The sequence below is a fragment of the Nyctereutes procyonoides genome, unplaced genomic scaffold (genome assembly GCF_905146905.1).
Source record: "Nyctereutes procyonoides isolate TBG_1078 unplaced genomic scaffold, NYPRO_anot_genome, whole genome shotgun sequence".
Lineage (NCBI taxonomy): Eukaryota > Metazoa > Chordata > Mammalia > Carnivora > Canidae > Nyctereutes > Nyctereutes procyonoides.
Window position 1 is genome coordinate 2376456 of NW_026575148.1, and position 23035 is coordinate 2399490.

Genomic DNA, 23035 nt, shown 5'->3' on the forward strand with positions numbered 1-23035 from the left:
GATGCTGCCCCTCTGCTGCTGTTCTCTCTCCCTGGTTATTTTTATTTCTTTGCCAGTCAAAAGAGTCTGGTACTTCAGGGTGATTTTCCTTTACTAACCATCCTCTTTCCAACATTGAACACCAAAGTATTATGTTCAGACCTCAAGGTTTGCAATCAGTGTTTTAACAAAATGGGGGGGGGGGAGCCCTAACAATTACAATCAGCATTCCACTGTTAATTCTGTAGAAAAAAAATTATATAAATTATATAAAAATTATGTATATATATGTATATATAAATGCACACACAAATGCCTACACACATATACAATATGACTAGCCTGGATCTCTGAAATGATAAAAATTAGTTATCTGACCAAAGTGCCAACCTTCAACATCTTTGCCAGGTTTCCAGTGTGTGGTACACGTTTTCAGTCTATGTGAAACATTACCTCTGCTAGTTTTGCTCATTAGTTCATTGTTCTCATTGTCATTGCCTCTGATTATTTTATTAATTATGAGCTCAAATTTTTTATTATTATTTATAGTCTGTGCTACTTTTATAATAGAGAAAACATTTGAAATTTAATAAAGCAAAACTATAAATGACTTATTTAATCAATAAAGATGTGTTGCTTGGGAGCATAAATGGGAAGTTAATTTGTTTTGCAAAATAAATGCCACAATAAGGGAAAGACAAAAAAATAGTCAAATTTCTCTTAAAATAAAGGACAAAATGGAGAATATTTCCATCTGATATCTTGGAATAAGGAAGAATGAAAATATAATCAATTGACCATTGTGCAATCATACAATTACACAATATAAATAGGTGTATATGTCTACCTCCTAAAACAAAGCTATTTAAAAACAAAGAAATTATCACATATGAGCTCAAAAGTACTCACATCTATAGGATACATCTTTTGCACACACATAATCTGTTGAGGGAACATTCTGAAAGGCAGAGACTTAGAGCTTTTGTGAAGCTAGAAAACAATTTGAAACCACTGTCTAGTCATAATAGGTAGTGAGTACCTGGGTAACTCCCCTAGATATCCCATGCCTGTTCATTAGTTGAAAACAAGAAAACTCAGGATAAAGCTTGTTTCTTGCACCCTCCATCCAAAAGAAATCAAAGTATATTACAGTATTCCCAACTTAATTTTGGAAGCTAGTCAACCCTCTGTTTAAACTTCTTAAATAATATTGGTAAAATAGTCAAAAACACAGACTCCTATCTGTTAGCTTTCCAAAGACATGTGGTCCTTCTGTTCTTAAGCAAAGAAAGGGTTTATTTCTAGTAAATAAATTATTTCATAGGAAAATTTTTTTTCATAAAGATAAGAATAATACTTTTCCAAGGAGTAAGGGGGAAAAACCCAGTGTGCTTATACTACATGTCTGTTTCTTTTTATATTAGCAGCTTTCTATCAAAACAAGGGAATAACCTGTTATGAAGATATTAAAAGATCAGCCTCTGAAGGATAGTGGTGCTTGACAAATACAAAGTACAAAACAGTGATGCCTCCTTTTATAACTTGTGAAGTTTGGTAAATTCAAAATAAATCTAAGAAATATGATGGACTAAGGAGAGTGGGCGGGGGGGGGGGGCGGTTGGGGTCACTGGGTGACAGGCACTGAGGAGGCCCGAGCACTCGATGGTCACTTGACGGGCATTTGATGGGATGAGCACTGGGCATTTTATACTATATGTTGGCAAATTGAACTTAAATAAAAACAAATGAAAAAAAAGAAATATGATGGACTCAGTAGCATCAGGAGAAGTGTTGGATGCAGAGAAAAGTCTTAACCGAAAACTCCCGCCAAATTTCCTATCTCATTTTATTTAATAAATAAATCAGTTGATGGAGTAAGGGGTTGGGTGTTAAGGCTTCCTTCTTGAGTCTGCTTAATTTAGAAATAACTAAGCAAATATGCTCCCATTATGTGTTAGATAGTGACATTCAGGGTGCCTGGGTGGTTCAGTCAGTTCGGTGTCTCTGGCTTTGGCTCAGGTCCTGGTCCCAGTGCTGCTCCCTGCTCAGTGGAGTTCTGCTTGTCCCTCTCCCTCAACCCCTCCCCCACCATGTGCACGGGGTCTCTCTCAGTCGCTCTCTTTCTTAAATAAATAAAATCTCCTTTTAAAAAAAGTGATATACATCTTCGGGTCTTAATCTTTTAAGGAAATGGTCTTATACATAGATGGCCACTCCCGAATCCCTGTCCTGGGTGACCTCTTAGAGCTGTCCTGCCCAGAAAATGAATTCCATGGTTTTTCAAAAATATTTAAAAGAGAATTACCACATAACCCAACAATTCTACTCCTAAGTATGTATACCCCCCAAAACTGAAAACAGGTGTGTTCAAACAAAGACTTGTGTAAGAATGTTCATAACAACATTATTCAAAATAGCCAAAAGGTAGAAACACCCAAATGTCCATTAATAAAAAAAATAAACAAAATATGGTATATGCATACAATGCAATATTACCCATGGAAGATAATGAAGCATTGATACATGCTACTACATGGACGGACCTTGAAAATATGATGTTAAGTGAAAAAAGTCAGACACAGAGGGGCCTCTATTGTGATCTCATTTATATGAAATCCAGAAAAGGCAAATGTATAGAGATAGAACACAGTTTACTGATTGCCAGGGGCCAAGAACGGTGGGGAATGCAGACTGATTCCTTAATGTGTATGAGGCTTCCTCTTAGGGTCATAAAAAAATGTCCTATAATGAAATCATGATGATGGTTGCACAGCACTAAATGCTAAAAGACACTTAATTGTAAATGGTTAAAACGGTACATTTTATATTATGTGAATTTTAGCTCAATTAAAACAAACAAACAAACAAAAACTCAAACTAAACTCCAGTGCATGTGACCTGGCCCAGAAAGTCAGCAGAATTGGTGTGTGCCTACCACAAGTGAGCTGGGCAGCCAAGATTCTTCACAGCAGCAAGGGAGATGCTGTTTTTAAATTGGGTAAAGTTTCCCCCTTGAAGCCTAAATAAACTTCCTTGAAATGTGGCCCTAAAGCCAAAAACCCTAACATGTTGACATTTATTAGTTTAACAGTATGCATTTTCAAGAGTCCTAGATTTTGGAATTTTTTTTTTTTTTTTAATTTAGCACTTTCTACCCTTCAGTTATTTGGCCATTAGACAAAAGAAAATTTTCAGAGGAAACAATGAATTGGCTTCCTTATGAGACAACCATATATCCAGTTTCCTGGAAGACTTCTAGTTTACATCTATTGACCTAGAAACTAATAGTAGTGTCCATACCACTTTCAAAACTGTCCCAGTCTGGCGGGTACATTAAATGGTCTCCCTACTTCACAGGGACCACTGTTAGGTTTCCCTGACTGATCTGTCCAACATGAGTCTTTTTCTGTGCCAGCTTTGATCAGTTCTCTGGCAAGTTAAATGTGATTTGTCTTAATATATGCATTCTGTTTGCCAAGGCATACATAGCATGTTTGGACAATATGGTTTCATTTCATGATCTTTTGCTCTTATTTTTTCTTCATATCCTATGGTAAAGCTAATCGTTTGTGGGAACCACAATGTTAGGAATGATGCCACAGCAAACGTTCCTATAGGATATACTTTTTAAAGTGGATTAACTAAAAAAAAGTCTTAATAAACTCAATTTGGGTAGACCCTAGTGTATACTATATGGTAGTGTTGGGCTAAATGTAGATGAAGTTTCACACAAGTCTATTTGATAGGATCAAGTCCTATAGATGATTTCATAGTTGTCTTCCTATGCTTACTAACATGCCTTTAGGTAAAAACTAATCATGTTTAAAAAAAAAAAAAGATTTTATTTATTTATTTATTTATGGGAGACACAGAAAGAGAGGCAGAGGGAGAAGCAGGCTCTATGCAGGGAGCCCGATGTGGGATTCCATCCCAGGACTCCAGGATCACACCCTGAGCCGAAGGCAAATGCTCAACCGCTGAGCCACCCAGGCGTCCCTCATCCTTCTTTTTTATTTTTTTAACCTATGCAGAGTTTTAAAACCTATGTTCATACAAGATTAGATCAGAGAAGTAGGTGGGCTGAGAAGACAGGAATGGACTGATTTTGAAATTAGGTTATCAGTGAGCATATTAAATTTAATGCCTTCCTCCTAAACAACATGATCTGCTTCTTATATCTACAAATATCTTCTAGAAATTTAGTGACATAGTGATCACACACTTCAGTATTTTCTGTCAAGATCATCCTAAATAAAAATTAACCAGGCAGTATTTTAGTCGTCTTCCTTTGACTATAAGAGAGGTTGGCATAGGCCATCGTAAGAGCAGGAAAGTTTGCTGTGAGATTATTACCCAGGGGCTTGAAGAAGCAGTTACTCTCTATGTCTGCCTCCCGTGGGCTAGGTGGTCATAATTACTGCCTTCTTTTGCCTATTCAGAATGTAAGCTCCCTAAAAACTTTGGTTTCATTATGGTCTACTCTGGCACTGACTTCACACCATCACATCATTTCAGCTCTAGCTCTAGCTCTTACTTCTTTCCATTAGTTTAGGTCAAATAACTAAAAAGGAGAGTCTAATCGGTCCAATTCACCTTGTATTAGACCATGGCATAGGTCACTGGCTCCTCTCTAAGACAGCTGCCCCTATTTCAGATTCATTACCCTCTGACTATGCCCCCCAAAGCAAGATAAACTGTTTTGGCTAGAGAAGAAAGGTTGAGTCATGTAGTATAGTTAAAATCCTCACCACCACCCTGTCAGCAGGGGTTTAGAGCAAGCCGGTTCCCTCAGAATGGGAGATTCCATATGCCCAGAGCTTTTCTCTCATGTTTTCCTCTCACTCCCTCCAGCCCATCTCCATGAAAAGCTAGCCCTGGAAAAATGTTTTATCACTATTCCTGGTCAACCGATCTTAGACCCCATTCTTATTACCTCTAACTCTTAATTAGATATCAAATATTTCCAATATCAATAGTTAATGACAACTTGATCCTGCCCTCAGGAGATTACTTTTAAATTAGTGACTCCTCATAGCTAATGGCAACAAATTGAGAACCTCTCTATACTGTTAGAGAAATATTTAGAAACAAGAACTTCTGCCGAGCACCTTCCCAGCCCCCAGTCATACTATATCTGTGTGTGTGCGTTTCACCAACTCAGATGTTCTTGCTTTTCCATTTCATTCAAACCAATACCCAATCAAGAGATGTTCTGCTTTATGTTTATCATTCCATAATTGTTTCAAGGCACAAAAACTAATAGTCTTATTTAAAGTCTTATTTTGAAAGTATTCTTCAATTATAAATACAAGGTGCATCCGGAAAGTCCTTTCTGGAAATTAAGGCCAGCCATCGATGGATCAAGCATACTGTGTATCTGTGCTCTCTGTTGCACAGTCTGTAAAGCAGTTTCTATGAAATGCTTAAAATTGAAAAATATCTACTATGGGACTACTTACTATAACATAGCGGTGCAAAGTAATCTATCTCTTTTATAAAAGTGATCTCCCTGCCTTGGAAGAGCCTATCATGGGTATTCCCACCTTTACTCAGTTTCTCAAGATGTCTAAATGAATACCTCATACAGAGACCAGGGAAAATAGCAAGTGGGCAGCCCTAAAAAGCTTCTCTGGGCAGAAAAAAGAAAAAAAAAATCCCATAAAAGTTAATGCGTTAAGAAAACATCTTTCCTATCTCTCTGGTCCCCCAAGCAAGCCTATGGAATTTTGTTGCTTGTCAATGCAAGGGACAATCAGGGACTGTAGCAGTAGTCAAGGTTCAGGAGTGAAGTGCAGGAAGCAGAGGGAGGCACCCAGAGCAAGTGCAGAAGATAAAGGCACACCTATCTTTAAGGAGCTGAGTCTTTAGGCTATGCTTTGTTCTGTTTTCCTAGGAAACTGCATTTTGGTTATGACACATGGAGAGGAAGCAAAGATATCAGACAAGGAAAAGGGGGGTGGGGGTAGATAAAGAGCCTGGCATTTCAGTATGTGAGGATTTTCCCATCTATAGGAAGTTAAAAAAAAAAAAAGTTTTCTCAAGGAAATTTAACACTTTCATACTATGATTAATGTATTAACACTTAAAAAAATAGTGATATAAATTGTAGCTAATTCTGTGCTGAAAATACTGTATTCAGGCCCAAATCATGCAGAGTCCTCAAATGTACAATGAAATACATTCCTGGAAGAGGAGCCATCAATTACATGGTGCCACTAGATTAGATTTTTCAATAGAAGTAATGTCCTAAGTAGGCGGAGGAACTTTGTCCCTGGCTAAAGACTGACGTCAAACATTTTATAGACTAGGCAGCAAAAAAGCTATTTAATCTCCCCAGTAAAATGTTTGTTTTAAAATTGTACAGATTAAAACCTTCTAAATTGTACTGAAATTGAACAGCACTCCGTTTTGAATTCCAGCTCTATCATTATCGAACTATATCATTTCAGTAAGTTTTACAGGGAAACTAAAGAGATCCCATGAAAAACTGCTTTTTTTGCTCCTTTACCTGGTTCTAGTTTTGCTAAAACCTACACTTCCACCCTACCACATGCCTTATAAAACTGATAACATATGTCCTCTTTGTAAAGGTCAAGGAGTTAATGATTTCTTTGGAGTCTTCCAGCACAATCGATAATATCTAAGGAGTGACTGAAGAGGGTCGTCAAGGACATTTTCTAAGACTACTGACTCACCATGACCCCTGCCTACAGGGCATAAATGACTTACGGAGGACACTTGAGCACTGGTCCTTGTTTTGGTCAGTTCCTAGAGGCCTGAGAGGACACACAAACCAGATCCCAATCCTCAATAAAAACCCCAGATCCCTTGGGACACCTGGGTGGCTCAGCAGTTGAGCATCTGCCTTCGGCTCAAGGCGTGATCCCATGGTCCCCGGATCAAGTCCCACATCAGGCCCCCTGCATGGAACCTGCTTCTCACTCTGCTTATGTCTCTGCCTGCCTCTCTCTCTCTCTGCCTCTCATGAATAAATAAATAAAATCTAAAAAAAAACCTCGGACCCCAAACAAAGACAAGACTCATTCAGCTTTCCTTTCTGAGTCTCTCAGAGTCTCTCTCCGTATCTACACTCTCTATATCTTCAGTAAACTCTGTTCTCACTTCCTCTTGGCTCGATTTTGATTTTTATTGTACCCAAAGCCAGGGACCCTCTTGGCTGGTCCTCTGGGACCTCCTCTGGGTCCCCAGACTGGACCTGCCTGCCTTAATCCTCTCAAACTCAGTTTTCTCATCTATAAAATTGGATTATAATGATACCTACCTCATAGAATAAGAATTTGGGATAAAATAAGCAATATATTTTCGTCTTCATTCCCGGGCTTCCCGCCAGAGCTCCTAAAACCCTTACAAGTCCTTCACTGAAAAAGGTGAAAGGAATATCTTTTGTTGTAATATTTGGTTTTTGTCCCTGGATCCTGATATGGCTAGCTGTAGAGTGATAGAGGTGAAAAGAATATCTTTTGTTATTTATAACAAAATCTTTTCAACCACACCTGAGTTTATGTTAATGAGGTGACATTTGGAAAGCCCCTAAGAATGGGAAGGCTTATTGCCAGAGGAATCAACAATGGGATTAGAGGTTGGAACTTTCAGCCCCATCCCCCCAACATGCCTGTGAAGGAGAGGGGTTGGGGGAGTGAGAGACGTTAAGCACCAATTGCCGTGATTTAGTTATATTTATTTAATAAAGCCTCTATAAAATCCCTGGCCAAAGGGGCTCAGAGAGCTTCCAGGTTGGTGAAGCCTTCAAGGTGCAAGGAGAGTGACCCACACAGAGAAGTAACTGAAGCTCCACAACCTTGCCACATATATTGTCTTATGCCATTTGGCTGTTCCTGGGTTGTATCTTTATTTTTTTTTTTTAAGATTTTATTTATTTATTTGAGAGAGAGAGCAAGAGAGAGAGAGTGCAAGCTGGGTGAGGAGCAGAGGAGAAGCCGATTCCCCACTGCACGGGGAGCTGATGCAGGGTTCCCTCCCCAGACTTCTGGATCATGACCTGAGCTGAAGGCAGACACTTAACTGACTCAGCCACCGAGGCACCTCCTGAGTTGTATTTTTATAATAAACCAGTAACAGTAAATAAAGCACTTTCCCGAGTTCTGTGTGAACCGTTCTAGCAAATTATCAAACCCAAAGAAGGGGTTGCGGGAACCCCTGATTTATAGCAGTTCAGCCAGAACTACAGGTGACAATTTGGGAAGTGACATTGGTATCTCAAGCCCAGAGCACTCACTCTTCTGGGACTGGGTCCTGAACCTGTGGGGCCTGCACTAATTCCAGTCAGTATCAGAATTGGGTTAAATTGTAGGACACTCAGTTGGTATCCTCCAAGAAATGGAGAATTGCTTGGTTTATAAAAATCCATACATTGGGTGTCAGAAGTGTTATAAGAATAGAGGGGAGGAGTTTTCCTTCTATACGGTGTTTAAAAAAGAAACAATAGGTCCAAAATGGAGTGACTTGTGCTAAACCCTACATTAGCAACCAGGACTTAAAACCTAGCCTAATTGTAGTTTCAACTTCTCCCAAGATTGGAATTTTAAGCCTATAGTCCAGAATTCCCTGATCAATACTAGAGAGGAAATCTGCCTGATAGACCCATGCCCACTCCCTTTCCCAAAGGTAAGTGACCTTTCCTGAAATAATTCTACCTTCTGCTTATGACAGAATTTCCTTTCTCTTGACCCTTCTGCCTATAAAAGCCTTCTATTTTCTACAGATCCTCAGAGCTCCTTTCTACTTGCTCTAGATGGGATGCAACCCAATTGTTGAATAAAGCCAATTAGAGTTTTCAAATTTAATCAGTTAAATTTTTGTTTTTAGCAAGGGTATTATAAGAGTTAAATAATCTATGCAAAACACTTAGCAATGCCTAACAAACACTATGCATTTAATAAAAGTTAGTTGTTATTATTATCATGTGTACTTATTAAGAAACACGTTCCTGTCTTGACACTCAGCCTCTAAAACCATATCACATAGAGTCTTCCATACTTATTTCTGATATCCTTTTTTTTTTTCTGATATCACTTTTGTTCAGTCACTTAACCAGGCTTGAATCATACCTCTGGCTTCCGACAGCCTCACTGTACCCTCTTTCCCTGTAGCCATTATTTCAGCCCCCAACACTTAGTTGGGACCTGCCCAGATGAGCTATGCCTCCTGCACCAACCTTCCCAACTCAGTGAAAGGATTTAGATTACTGTAATTAATCATGTAAAGTTATATTTAAATAATCCAATATAAACGTATACAATACTATGTTCTCATATTTTTCCCCAATTTAATTCAATCTTGACTCTTACTTCTATCTCATCAAAAACTGTTCCTTCCTGAGAACTTTTCATTTCAATAAAAAGCCCTCCCCGAAGTTGCCCAAATTCTAGAAGTCAAGTCCTCTTTTTTTCCACTCCCTAAGTTCAATTCACTGCCAAGTTCTATCCGTGCAACTGTAAAATATATTCTGAATCCTTCTCCTTTTATCTGCATTATTAACATCTTTGTCCATTGGAGAGTCAGCATCAGTATCATCTGGGAACTTGTTGGATATTTCTTAGGTTCTGTCCCAGAAATACTGAATCAGACATCTGGTGGAGGGAAAGAGAGGAAGGGGCCTCAAACTTTGTTTTAATAGGCTCTCAGTGTGATTCTGATGAACACCCTGGACTGCAAACCACTGTTTCCAACAAAACCACCGTCAGTTTCCAGTGTCAGGGTATGGGAACATTTTAACAGCCTCTTGAATCATCTCCCTGCTTCTCCGCTTGTTCCCCTACCATCCGTTTTCCTCACAGCAACAGGAATAAGATTTTTGACCTGAAATCTTCCGGTGATTTCCTATGTTCATTAAACTAAAATCTATTCCCCTTACTCTGGCTTACAAATTCCTACATGACCCAGCTACCTGCTTCTTCTCCAATCACATGCCCTCTATCTCTTTTGCTCTAGCAACAATGATCTTCTCTTTCCATAACTTAAACGTATAATGCTGGGCCTTTGTAAAAACTTGTTCCTTTGCTGGTATCATGCTTTTTGTTCAGGTCTCAGCTACAATGTTTCCTCCTCAGAAAGGTCTTCACACTAGTTCAAGCTTCTGGGGTCCAATAATTAGTCACTAACAGATAACCAACATTCATTCTCTACATATCACTTGCTATGATCTCATAGCTTTCTTGTTTCTTATTTTTAAATTCATTATCTTTCCTCTACTAGAGTAGGCTTCGAGTAAGGACTTTGTCCATGATGTTCACCTCCGTTCATCCATAAACCAGAACAATCATGGGCATATAGGAAATGTCTAATAAATAATTACTGAAATAATTAATTAATTGTAACAAAGCAGCAGAGGAAAAAATACTTCCAACAGTATCAGGGAATTTGGAAAGTCTTTGAGGAGACTGTGTCAAGTGACTAAAACGAAACAGAGTAGGACAATGGATCAAAACTAAGCTTTGGAGTAAGATCCAACAGAGCTCAAATCCCAACTCCATCTCACAAGGTACAGGACCTGGAGAAAATTTCTATTTTTAAAAAAATATTTTATTTATTTATTCATGAGAGACACCCAGAGACAGGCAGAGACATAGGCAGAGGGAGAGGCAGGTTCCCTGTGGGGAACCCGATATAGGACTTGATCCCAGGACTCTGGGAGCATGACCTCAACCACTGAACCACCTATGTGCCCCAATTTCTATCTTTTTTTTTTCCTTCTTTTTTTACCTTTTCAACATCATCGCATCAGGGGTGCCATTGGGAATAGCTAAAACTATAGAATAGGAAACTTAGCACATGGTAAATATACAGTAATTATAACTTGGAACCTTACAGAAGATTTGGAGCTCCTTGAAAAATATGTTATATATTGCATATGATAGGAATGTTAATCAAAATGAAATAAAGGAAGAAATTTACCTATAATCTTGTTACCTCAAGCAATTTCATCTTGTCATTTCCTTTTTATATACATAGAATATTTTTACATAATAAAAATCCTATAGTACAATCAATTTTGTAATTTCTTGACTTTTTGAAAACTCAATTCAGAGATGTCTCTTTTTCTGTCTCATTTTAAAATCTCCCTCAAGCAGCCAGAGAGAAGCGATCAAGTTGCTGGTCTTCCCTGCCTTTGAAGCCAAAACTTTTACTACCTTCTTGAACTACAATCTCTACATTAGTGATTTCATCTTGCACTCTGATATTATGAATGTCAGGTCTTTAAAATGCATGAGCCAACCTTTATTTCCACTAAAAGTTCCCAGCCTTTGATCATTTCCCATCCTTTTGTCTCAAAAATAACTGCTCCAGGTTTTGACTAGAATAGTGGTCAACTTACAGACACACATTTCTGTGTTTGATCATGAATCTACAAAATTAAAAGCCTTTGTTCTCATTGGAGCAGTGTTAGTAACAGGGAGAGGAATGAATCCTGGAGGCAGATGGAATCTGGAAGTCACAGTAGAATGATGACTATTATTGTTCAGAAACCCTGAGTGCCATAGTTTTCAGGGTATTCTATTCGTGGTCATTCTAAGTACTGGGAAAGGAGATAGTGTAGTGAGAAAATCATTGTAAACTGATGAATTCTCAAAAGTGTTTAACAGGGAAAAGTGAAAGTCTCCAAATTCATAATCTGTCTAAACAATATTAATCAAATGGTTGGTATGTGCCATGCAATATGTTAAGTGTTGGGGAGATTATGATGATCAAAAATAAATAAATACATAAAACTGAAAACTAAATATGTTTCCTATCCCCATAAATTTATAACCTAGTGTATGAAACAATAATGAGCCCAAGAAACATACCAATAAACATAAATTTATAACTGAGATGACTACTGGAAAAAAAGATACATAGTGTTATAAGATCATTAAATAATTGGATCTCACCTAGATTTGGGGATAAGAAAGGCCTCTCTGAGTAGAAAGAATTTGAGCTAGATCTGAAAGTAGATGTTAACTAAATGATTGCTTTGAGTTGGTAGGTGGGAATGAGTGTGCAGAACATTCCAGATAGAGAACAGCATTCACAAAGGCCCTGAATAAGGAGGAATAAGGCATGTTAAGGGATCTAATAGGATGGGGCACCTACGTGGCTCAGTCGGTTGAGCCTCTGCCGTCAGCTCAGGTCATGATCTCAGGGTCCTGAGATCGAGCCCCACGCCAGGCTCCCTTCTCAGCGGGGAGGTTCTTTTCCCTCTCTCTGGGCCTGCCCCTCCCCCTTCTTGAGCTGTCTCATTCTCTGTGTCAAATAAATAAATAAAAACTTTAAAAAAAAAAGGGGGGGAACTGATAGGAAATCAATATTATGACCAAAGCTGTTCAGAAGGTCATCTGAAGCACACTGCCAGTCAAGGTTAGATATATGTGAACCAGTGATGGGATTCTAACTCACAAAGTCTGTTACTGGGCTTAAATAAGCTAAACGAGAATATCCTGGTAAAGTTCAGTGCATGGCATGAAATAAAGTGCCTTGTAAGTGCTCTCTATTATTATAATCATTTGGCATTACCGTGTCTACTGTTTATACATTAACTATTTTCCTTGTTTCTGCCACTATATCAGGTCAGTTCAGGTTGCAATTGTCCCTCACAAGGATCCCTGCAATAGCTTCCTTCAAATCCATTCTCCACACTAAATCTTCTCATTCCCACATGAAAGAATTTAGGGTTTCTACCTCTAGATATAGATAGAGATCTAGATAGAGATAGAGATAGATAGAGATAGAGATAGAGAATATTGGTTTGGGATATGATATATTGCATGTAAAGATTACAAGATCAAAAGCCAGAAGTTATTTATACTGGCCAAAATGTATAGAAAATATAATGTCATTATTTCCTGAGACTGGTACTGAGGGTTTAAATTATAAATTTAAAATACTAGGTGGAATTAAAATATTCAGAGTAATTATAATTTTAACTAAGAATCATCTGTCAGGTACAAGCTGTAAATATCAAAACCTCAAATAGGGTAGCTAGGTAGATTGATAGCGTAAGGAAAATCACACACAGAGGGAAGATCTAGAGAGGCCAGGAAACCCTCACTGGATGCTCTCGTCACTTGAGAGGAGGACAAGCCTTTAGTAATATCCCTCCACAGTGAAGCTCCGAGAAAGTCACAGCTCTCTGCTCCTCTCAACCAATCTAAAACCCCAGCCCAAGTGTCTCCCTCACTTCCTGACCCAGGATTTTAACTTCCTGTCCACCAGGGTAAGAGGTGAGGCTGGGAGGAGACAGAAAAGCAATAAAATGAACACTTGACGGACCCCAACATGACATTTCTTCCTTTACTTTCAAATTACTCCTTCCTAGCCTCCAGGTAAATACCAACTATAACAAAGGAACCTAATCAGAGGACTCTTCAAAACCAAGAGAAGAACCAAAGTAACTGAGGACTTAAGTGATCCAGACCCTTCTAATGAGTCACCATTGCCTCAAGATAAAATCGAAAGGTCTTAGCACTCCATGTAGGGCCTCTTAAGATCTGTACATTCTGGTGCCTCCAACTTCACCTCTCATTACAACTGCACTCACAGAACTCCAAACAATCCTAATCAGAGCTTTTAAAACTTCTTGAATGGACAACACTCAAGCCCACCTGTGGTCTTGGTGCAGATGTGCTGTTCTCTGCCTAGAATTTGTTTTCTCCAGATGAGAAATCATCTCCTATAAGAAGTCTGTCCTAGATGGCTTATCCTGGGATTTTGCGTCCCGCCTAAATGCCCCATCTAAAAACAAAACAAAACAAAACCAACCCCCCTAAACAAAAACAAAAACTACCCAAAAAACAGTACCCTTCTTTCTATGCTTATCATGCTGTATCCATTGCCCATTTAATTTTTGCCCCAACTAGATTGTCACTTCCATGAAAGAGAGAAAATAATATCCTCACTCATTTCTTTTTCCATTCATCTGCCAAATTGAGGACTTTCTTTATAGCAGTGAATAAATCCCGTCCTCTAGAGGCTTATGTGCTTCATTTAGCTTGTCTTTGTAACATGTAATAGAGAACCTAGTATATAGTAAACACTCAGTAAGTAGGCAGAGAGGAGAGTTTGGGTGGATAGCAGCTGTTCCCGATAGTGTTATTGATTGGGAAACCCCTGAGAACAACATTGCCTGGAGGATGAGAGTTGAGAACATTTACTTTGTTTGTAATATTTATTTATTTTTTGGTTACTGAAAAAGATATTCAGTATATAGAGAATTTTAAAATATATATCCTAACGAGCATGAAGCAGTAAGTAGAAAAACAGCTGAAACACACGAGGGCTTTATTAATATTTCAGTGTATTTCCTTACAGTATGATTAGTATGATTCTGTGTATGTGTTAATGTAGGGGTATCCTTGTATGCATACTCTTTTTTTAAGATTTTATTTATTTATTCATGAGAGACAGAGAGAGAGAGAGAGAGAGGCAGAGACACAGGCAGAGGGAGAAGTAGGCTCCATGCAGGGAGCCCGATGTGGGACTCAATCCTGGGTCTCCAGGATCACACCTTGGGCCGAAGGCAGGCGCTAAACCGCTAAGACACCCAGGGATCCCCATATGTATACTTTTAACAGCTTTATTGACATATAATTCATATACTGCTCACTTTGCCCTTTTAAAATGTGCAATTCATGTTTTTTAGTAAGTTCACAGAGTTATGTACCCATTACCACAATCAATTTTAGAACATTTACTTCCTCCCCCACAGAAACCCCAATACCCTTTCATTAGCAACCACTTCCTACTCCCTCCAGTGGCCCACCACCCAGCCCTAGCAACCATTGGCTACTTTCTGTATCTACAGATTTGCCTATCCTGGGCATTTCATATAAATAGATTTATACAATTTGTAGCTTTTATGACTTGCTTCTCACTTAATGTTTTCAAAGCTCATCCAGGGTGTAGCATGTACTTCATTATGTGGATATACCATATTTTTTAAAAGATTTTATTTATTGGATATAGCATATTTTATTTATCCATCAATTAATGGACATTTGGGGGTTTTTTCTACTTTTTGGCTATTAGAAATAATGCCACTGTGAATATTTATGGACAAAAGTTTTGTGTGGATGTGTGTTTCTATTCCTCTTGGATACATACTGAGGAGCAGAATTGCGGGGCTATATGCGAACTCTGTGCTTAACATTTGGAGGAACCGCTGGCCTGTTTTCAAAGTAGCTACACCATTTTACATTCCCGCCAACATGTATGAGGGTTTCAATTTCTTCTATACTTTTTAAGTTAAGATCTTAGTGCATATGAAATTGTGCCCCATAGCGTTAATGAGGTTCTAAGTGTCACCAGCAAGACCCCCACTGACCCCAGGCTTCTTCACAGGAATGTTAATCCTTTCTTTTAGAGGCAAACAGCTGGAAGAGCTCCTGCTGGCCTAAACCAGTTAGAGCTCAACCTGCACAGATGGACCATAAAGTGTCCAACAGTTACCTCTACCTCCTTCTAATGTCAAACTCTCTACCCAAGTTGAAGCCTGGATACACATATAGGCATGTTTCCTAAGTACAACATGTGCAACCTTATGCCCATCTCTACATATAATGACAGAACTCCTTCCGGAATATTCATCCTAATCCCAACAAACAGAACCCCCTGGCCCTCCCTCGCTTGTTCTGGGAGTCAGGACTTTAGAAGTTATTCCCCATGATCTCTTTATTCACTGCACATAGTTCTCAACTCCACTGGTGTAGTCTCTATCTGTGACTCGCCAAGGAGCAAACTCTCATTAGTTGGGTTACACATAGTTTTGTGTCCTGCTTTACAAACTACACAAGTGCTTCTCTCTTTAAAAGAATTTCTTTTTTTTTTTTTAAGATTTTATGTATTTATTTATCTATTGTGAGAGAGCTGGTGGGGGGGCGGAGGGGGAGAGAATCTCAAGCAGACTCCTTGCTGAGCCCTTTGCAGGGGCTCAATCTCATGACCCTGAGATGGTGACTTGAGCAGAAATCAAGAGTCAGATGCTTAACTGACTGAGCCACCCAAGCGCCCCCTAAAAGAATTTCTTTTAAGGGTATATCAGTTGCTCAGGCTGCTGTAGCCAAGTACCATAGACTGGATGGCTTACACAACAGAAATGTATTGTCTCACAGTTCTAGAGGCTAGAAAGCCTAAGATCAAGGTTCTGGCACGGTTTGGTTTCTAGTAAGAACTCTTTCCCTGGCTTGCAAAGGGCTACCTTTCTGCTTTATCCTCAAGTGGCCTTTCCCCGGAGCACTTGTGAGAAAAGAGAGACATTTGGTCTCTCTTCCTCTTCTTATAAGTACACCAGCCTCAGATTAGGGCTCCACCATTATGACCTTATTTAACCTTTACTACCTCCAAACAAAGTCACATTAGGGGTTAGGGCTTCAACACACGAATTTCAGGGGGGCAAAATTCAGTCCATAGTAATGGCTAAACAATAGTCTACTGAAAAATTCCATATGAAAATAATGCTCCAGGAGCAAGATACTAAAGTTAAGAAACTTTTTCCTTAAAATATATTATTTGCAAATTTCCTTTAAAATTCATTTTGTTGTGTTAGCTACATACCCTTCACGTCCAAGTGTGGATAAAAGTGTCTTTCTGAAATTTCTCACCTGCATCTACTTGCAATCTGGAAGAACAGACTTCACACTCTTTCAAAAGATATTTAAATTTTCTGTGTAGCTCAACTGTTGTTGTCTCTAACTCCATTTCTATGCTAAAGAAAATGATGCCTTTTACACCATTGAGAGCCTGAATAATCTTGAAAGTTTTCATATGAACTGATGAAGGAAAAGAGGCCATCCTAGAGTTAGCCTTATTGGAAGCTTCTACTAAGCAAAAAACTTTAGAATTCCAAAGAAAACTAATTGGAACCCTGAAGCAGATGGGAAAAGCAGAAATTTCAGAACACCTTTGTGACCTCATTACAAGCATAATGAAGGAGGAAACGATGGAGTTAATTAGAAAAGAGGCAAGAAAAAGATTAAATGAGAGTACAAAAACAACAAAATGTAACTCACAGAAAGGGAGGCATTCAGCAAGAAATAGAATATGCTGATCTCTGCAAAACTATTCAGAACCTAAGAAGATGGGAGCTAGAATCAAACAAAAGGAATATAAACCAGGTGGCCACTGAGGATGAAAAGTCTGTAGAAAATACAAAGGGCAGGCACCTGGGAAGAAACTGGCAGATATCTGCATCAAGCAAAAAATATAGCCCTAGTAGCCAGGGGAATTTAGCTGGTTATACAAGAGGAATCATTCTAAGTTGGGTGGCACTAATTGTGTACCTGTGTAGGTGATAGATAAAACTCATGAGTTTCTTAGCAGCCATAAAGAGACATTAGTCCATGTTGGTCCTTTGTCACTTAAAACCATCTTAAACTGTTGACATCTTTACTAATTTCCACTACATGTAGAGACTGAAAATTACCTCTAAAGATCAATGATTATTTTCACAAGCAATATATGTCTTTCGGATATAGGCTGTAGACAGTAAATTTTAAAACTTGTTAATAAGGTGGCATTTTACACATGCAGTTTGTCCATCTATCTACGACTCACATTTGTTTTGACAGCAGCAAAGAGATAGCGTCATAGTCCTAATTTCACTGCAAAAGTTTCTGATAAACTGATAGACTGCCATGCTTTATGATTCAAATATAATCATGTTCCTTGTGTAGACTGGCGGTTTAGATTGTGAGGAATAAGAGAAGGGATCAGGGAATTACTCAGTTTATATGAGCCAAATTCTAGCAGGTTCAGCCCCAAAATCTTGTTTCTGAATTATATAGATGCATTAGATTTGATGAGTACACAGACTAGATATTTTCCACATATTTTTTATTTATATTTAAAATAATTCATATCTACATGCTGTGATTGAATTGAACATGAAACCATGAGATATCATTTGCTATAATTCACCTTAATACCACAGCAGTAATAAATTTAAGGCTCCAGGTTTTCACTCATGCACTGCCCCAGGGATGTCCAAGCACCAAATTGAACTGGCCAGTCATTTTTGCTATACTTATCCAGCTCTGTGTATCCAGAATGTAGGATTTCTTCTAGCTCATGATTGATGCATGAATAATGTAGAGGATACATTTCTCACATGTACCACATCTTTAAACCTCTCACAGCCACTACATTTTAAAGGTAAATGAAAAGTTAATGCTGCAAACTTCCTTTACAGTGTAAAGGAAGAACTGAAAATTTGAAATATAACCAGAGAAAAGGGTCAAATTATTTTGAATATGATTTTTGGAGAGTTGATTTTACTCGAGACAAAGGTAGTATCTTGTTGGAACTTATTTAAGAATTTATACCATGACAGTCTACATTACTTAACGCCATCATGACAATTGTTTTCTAGCAATTAGTATCTCCTAGAAAGTCAGAACCTCATTTTTTCTAGTCCACAAATCTCTTTAATCACTCCACCTCCAAACACTTCCAATTAACTGCCTGGTCAATTCCAAAGCTTAAAATTCCTAACTATTCTCTTCTGCTCTGAGACAGTAAACAATTTCTTTAAAAAAAAGTCAGATAGCAATATGGACTGGCTTCCACAAACTCCTACTATGTGTTTTTCCTGAATGGCTTTTAACTTCCAAGATTGCCACCACCGAATCAATAGCACCAGCTGTCCACATGTCAGCTCTGGAATCATTCCTGGCCCATGTTTTTTATAACCTCATCCTAATCTTTTTCAAGTTGTTTTTTTTTTTTTTTTTTTTGTTAATAACTTTGGCTCCTTATGTAGATTTCTCTCTTGACTGGCCACTTGGATTTAAACTGTGTTTTGTTTAGGCGGGGGGGAGGGGTAGTTTTTATGTTTTTTTTTTTAAAGATCTATTTATTTTATTTTTAGAAAGAGGGAGAGAAAGAGAGCGGGGTGGGGATGGGGAGAAGAGGGACAGGGAGAGCGAATCCTAAGCAGACTTGGTACTGAGCACAGAGCCCAAGGCAGAGCTTGATCCCACAACCCTGAGATCACAATCTGAGCAGAAACCAAGAGTTGGACGTTTAACCAACTCTGCCCCCAGGCGCTCCTAAACTGGATTTTCAACTCTAGTTATTTGATTTTGGCTTTGCTTTTTGATAAGCCACATTCAGTGCAAAATACACTATTTACTCTTTGAGGATAGGTCTTAGTCACCTTTAATTCCCCCACACAAAGATACCATTGCAGTCACTGAATGGTATCCTGACCCTATCACCTACCCGAAAGTTCCTACCTAACCTGGTGCTCCTTCTTGGCTCCTTCCAGGTGGGCATCCATTCCAAATATTTTTCTTTTTTTTTTTTTAAGGTTTTTTTTAAAGGTTTTATTTATTTATTCATGAGAGACACAGAGAGAGAGAGGCAGAGACACAGGCAGAGGGAGAAGCAGGCTCCACACAGGGAGCCCAATGTGGGACTTGATGCCGGGTCTCCAGGATCACGCCCTGGGCCAAAGTCAGGCGCCAAACTGCTGAGCCACCCAGGGATCCCATTCCAAATATTTTTCAATCTTATTCAGGCCTCAACACTACTTGATAATCCTTTTCCAATTTCTGGTTTAATTTTATCATGTTTCCTTCTGTGTTCCTCCCAGCTTCTACCATTCTCCAGAAAGTTGCCAAACACTCTACCTAGATACCCTACTCCACTAATCAGTCCAAAGTCATTCAACAATATAAAGGCTCTCACCTTCTTAACATTCTAGGGGCAAGAAAATTTTCTCAAGAGCTGAGTCTGGAATGTCCATCTGGAGCCCTAATACTTGATGCTACCTGCAGGATCCTTGCAAGAATGGCAAAAACAAGGTGGTCTCCAAACTTAAGGCCCTCCTCCCCCATCTGGAGTTCTGCTAGCTAAACTGGTTTTGTTTGAAATAGATGGAAAAACTTAATAAAGTGTGTAAAACATTGAGGTACAAAGAAGGAAAAAAGGGTTACTGATATCAAATTGAGCTCATGAAGATCTTGGAAAACATTTTAAACATTCATCAAACAAGGCCTGAAAGCCAGCATCAGTCTCTAGGAAAAGTATGAGTAAAAAAGCAGCAGTGAGAACTGGGTGTACCAAAATGACCGTGCAAATAGAGCAGGGTGGGGAATAAAGGCATGCCTCTCCTTTGGTGGAGCTGAGCTAGGTGACAGCAATGCAGGGTGATGACAGGGGTAGAATGAATAGGATTGACTGAGTCAAGAACAAAGTGTCAACAAGGCCTCTGCTCTCACAGCAGAGGGGAAGAGAGGAAATAAGACCACATTATTAACAAATCCTGCTCCTCTTAAAATAAATCAGGAATTCTATTGTTATAAATTGAAACATAGTCTTACACATTTTATTCTTATTCTAAATCAGAATTATATGCATGAAGCAACTATGTTCTATATATATATGAAAGTTTCATGGACATATTTGGCAGCAGGTGGAAGGCATAAGGGTACAATAATAACACCACCATTGTACCTATATAGTATTTTATCTCATGCTTTTGGACAAAATAGTTAATTTTAAAATAACAGTATATATGTATAGTATTTTGTTATATAATAACAAAGACTATAATACTATATACATATATAAACTCTATATATATACATACATATGTATGTATATATTTATATATATAGTATAATAACCAATACTATAAAATGGTATTTGTCTCCAAGCCTTCCACTAAAAGACCTATCATCTTCCTTTCACTTCTGGCTGGCTTCTAAGTTCTTCACACAACTCCTTGTGTGTGATTGGACTTTTAAGAGTACTTTTCTACTCAGTGAAGACCTTGCTCTATGGTTCCTCTTTTCACTGCTTAAAAAGAGAAGCCATCCCTTTAGCCTCCGAGGCTACTGCTGCTTTTTGCTTCTCTACCTCCATTATCATCCCAGTATCAGTGTTCAGGAACATATTCTGCTCATTTATCCCATCCACTCTCAAAGCTTTCTCAATAGAACCAAAACTTCTATTGCACAGTCACCTGAAAGCAACCAGGTAAACATCAGTTCATATTTTCAAATCTCAAATATTATGCAACATGCAAGTAAATAGAGATTAGGGACCTGCTCATTCCAGCTTCCCTAGAGAACTACAGCAAAGAAAGACAGTCTGTATTGTAGGCAATCACTTAACTGTGTACACAGGTACATAGATCATCACAGAGGAAAATTTTTTTAAAAGTTGATGGTACGCAAAGGCCACTGAATAGTCTACTGGGTTATCTTTAGGTTCAAAACCTGTGGAAGGTAGATAAGTATGAAGATGGAGGAGGTAGTAATGGACAGGAAGGGATGAAGAGGAGAAGGAAGAAAATAATGGTGTTCTTATTTGAAAATACATATGACACCACCTATATATAAATTGACTTTATGAAACGAAGTATATTTGGAAAACAACCACTGCTCAGTTAGAACCTAGATAACCATTTACCTTGATGGCTTATTTCATTCCCACAGTTGTCACTTTCCCCTAGCCATAGAGATACAGGTTGTCAAATAGAAGATACTGTAAGTTTACCTACGTGTCACTTAAGCTTTTAGCCATGTATAAATACTTGTGTTGTTCTACTTCTCTTCCAAGGCTGTAGTGGCTAATCAAACCTTGGTTTTCTGAAGGAAACCAGTGTTTAACAAATGTTTAAAGATTATAGAGTTAGTTATCCTTCAGGATGCAAAGTAATACAATTAGGATTCTTTTAAATGGTGCTGTACTACTCTTTCTGAGACTACAGACTATAACTTCATTTCTGTAAAACGTTTATAGTATATGTATGTGTGTATATAACTTTCGAAATGTAACCATTTGATATTTTAAATTTCCTAATACTAAGCATGAATCGATTTCAAGTAATAGAGTTCTTTTGCTTCAGCTAATTCTTTGGTCTCTGTCTTTAATGCCTTAGTGCCACATGATAAGTGCAATTCAAACTGAAATAGAGCTAGATAACACAGTATGATATAATTAGAAAACTCTTGTCCCTTGCAGATATAGCATAAATGTCTCTGAAAGAGTTAATGTAATTTCCAAAAATACCAAGCCAGGGACTCTAGGAAAGCAGTGAGAAAACTGGTTCAATATGCTATTGATTTGTGGAATTCTTGAGTTCAGAGCAAGAGTTCCCCACTTGGTCTATATAGATCTAGGTATTCCTGGAACCAATATCCATAGTTCAGACACAGCTCACTAGAGATCCAGCAATCTCTAAACTTTGACTAAATTAATTGCAGGATGGTTTGGATACAGATGCACAAACAATGGTGCCAATGTGCTCCTGTAAACCTTAGACCCTCCCATGCTAACCATCTTGCTGTGAAATGTCCAGATATACCCCAGGAGCAAAGTAAATAATGGGATTTAATAAAAGCAAATAAAGTTTAACATGTTTAACGTTTTGAATCCATTTCTTTCCCTAATATAGCAGCAGAAATTTAAAGCAAATGCTTTAATTGTGCATTTCCTCTGGCCGGTCTCATTCTAACATTAAAACAGTGCCTCCTACAACTGTGTCACTCCCACCTGCCAGTACTAATGTAGTTACAGGTCCAAATTTAAAGTATTATGGAAGTTGGTGTTCCTTTTCAATGTACATTTCTATATACAAACAGGAAGAAGTTAAGCCTAGACAAAAATCTGCATCTCTTAAGACATTTGTCTTTTTTTGTTTTTTGAAGTATAATTAACATAGGACATTTTGTCTTAAGCATTTTCCTCACACTTCTTAATCTTCTTCATAAAATTGCTTTGTCAAATAAGAGCTGCTAAATTCTTAACAAAAATAGCAGAAGATTGTAAATAAATAAAGAACAGTTAAATAGTTCCTTGTTCCAAATTAATACATTTCCCATTATATTTTGTCAGTGTAGTTACAGCTTAACAGATATAAAAGGACTCTCCGAAGCAGCAGTGTAAACAATAAATATTATCTAAAAATGAAACTAATTTTATTAGCTATTTAGGACTTTCTATTTCTTTTGGCTAATAAAGTGAAAAATTCAAATATTGCATTTGAAGCTGAATCATAAATCCATCAAAGAAGCTTATTTTCCTTAAATCCCAA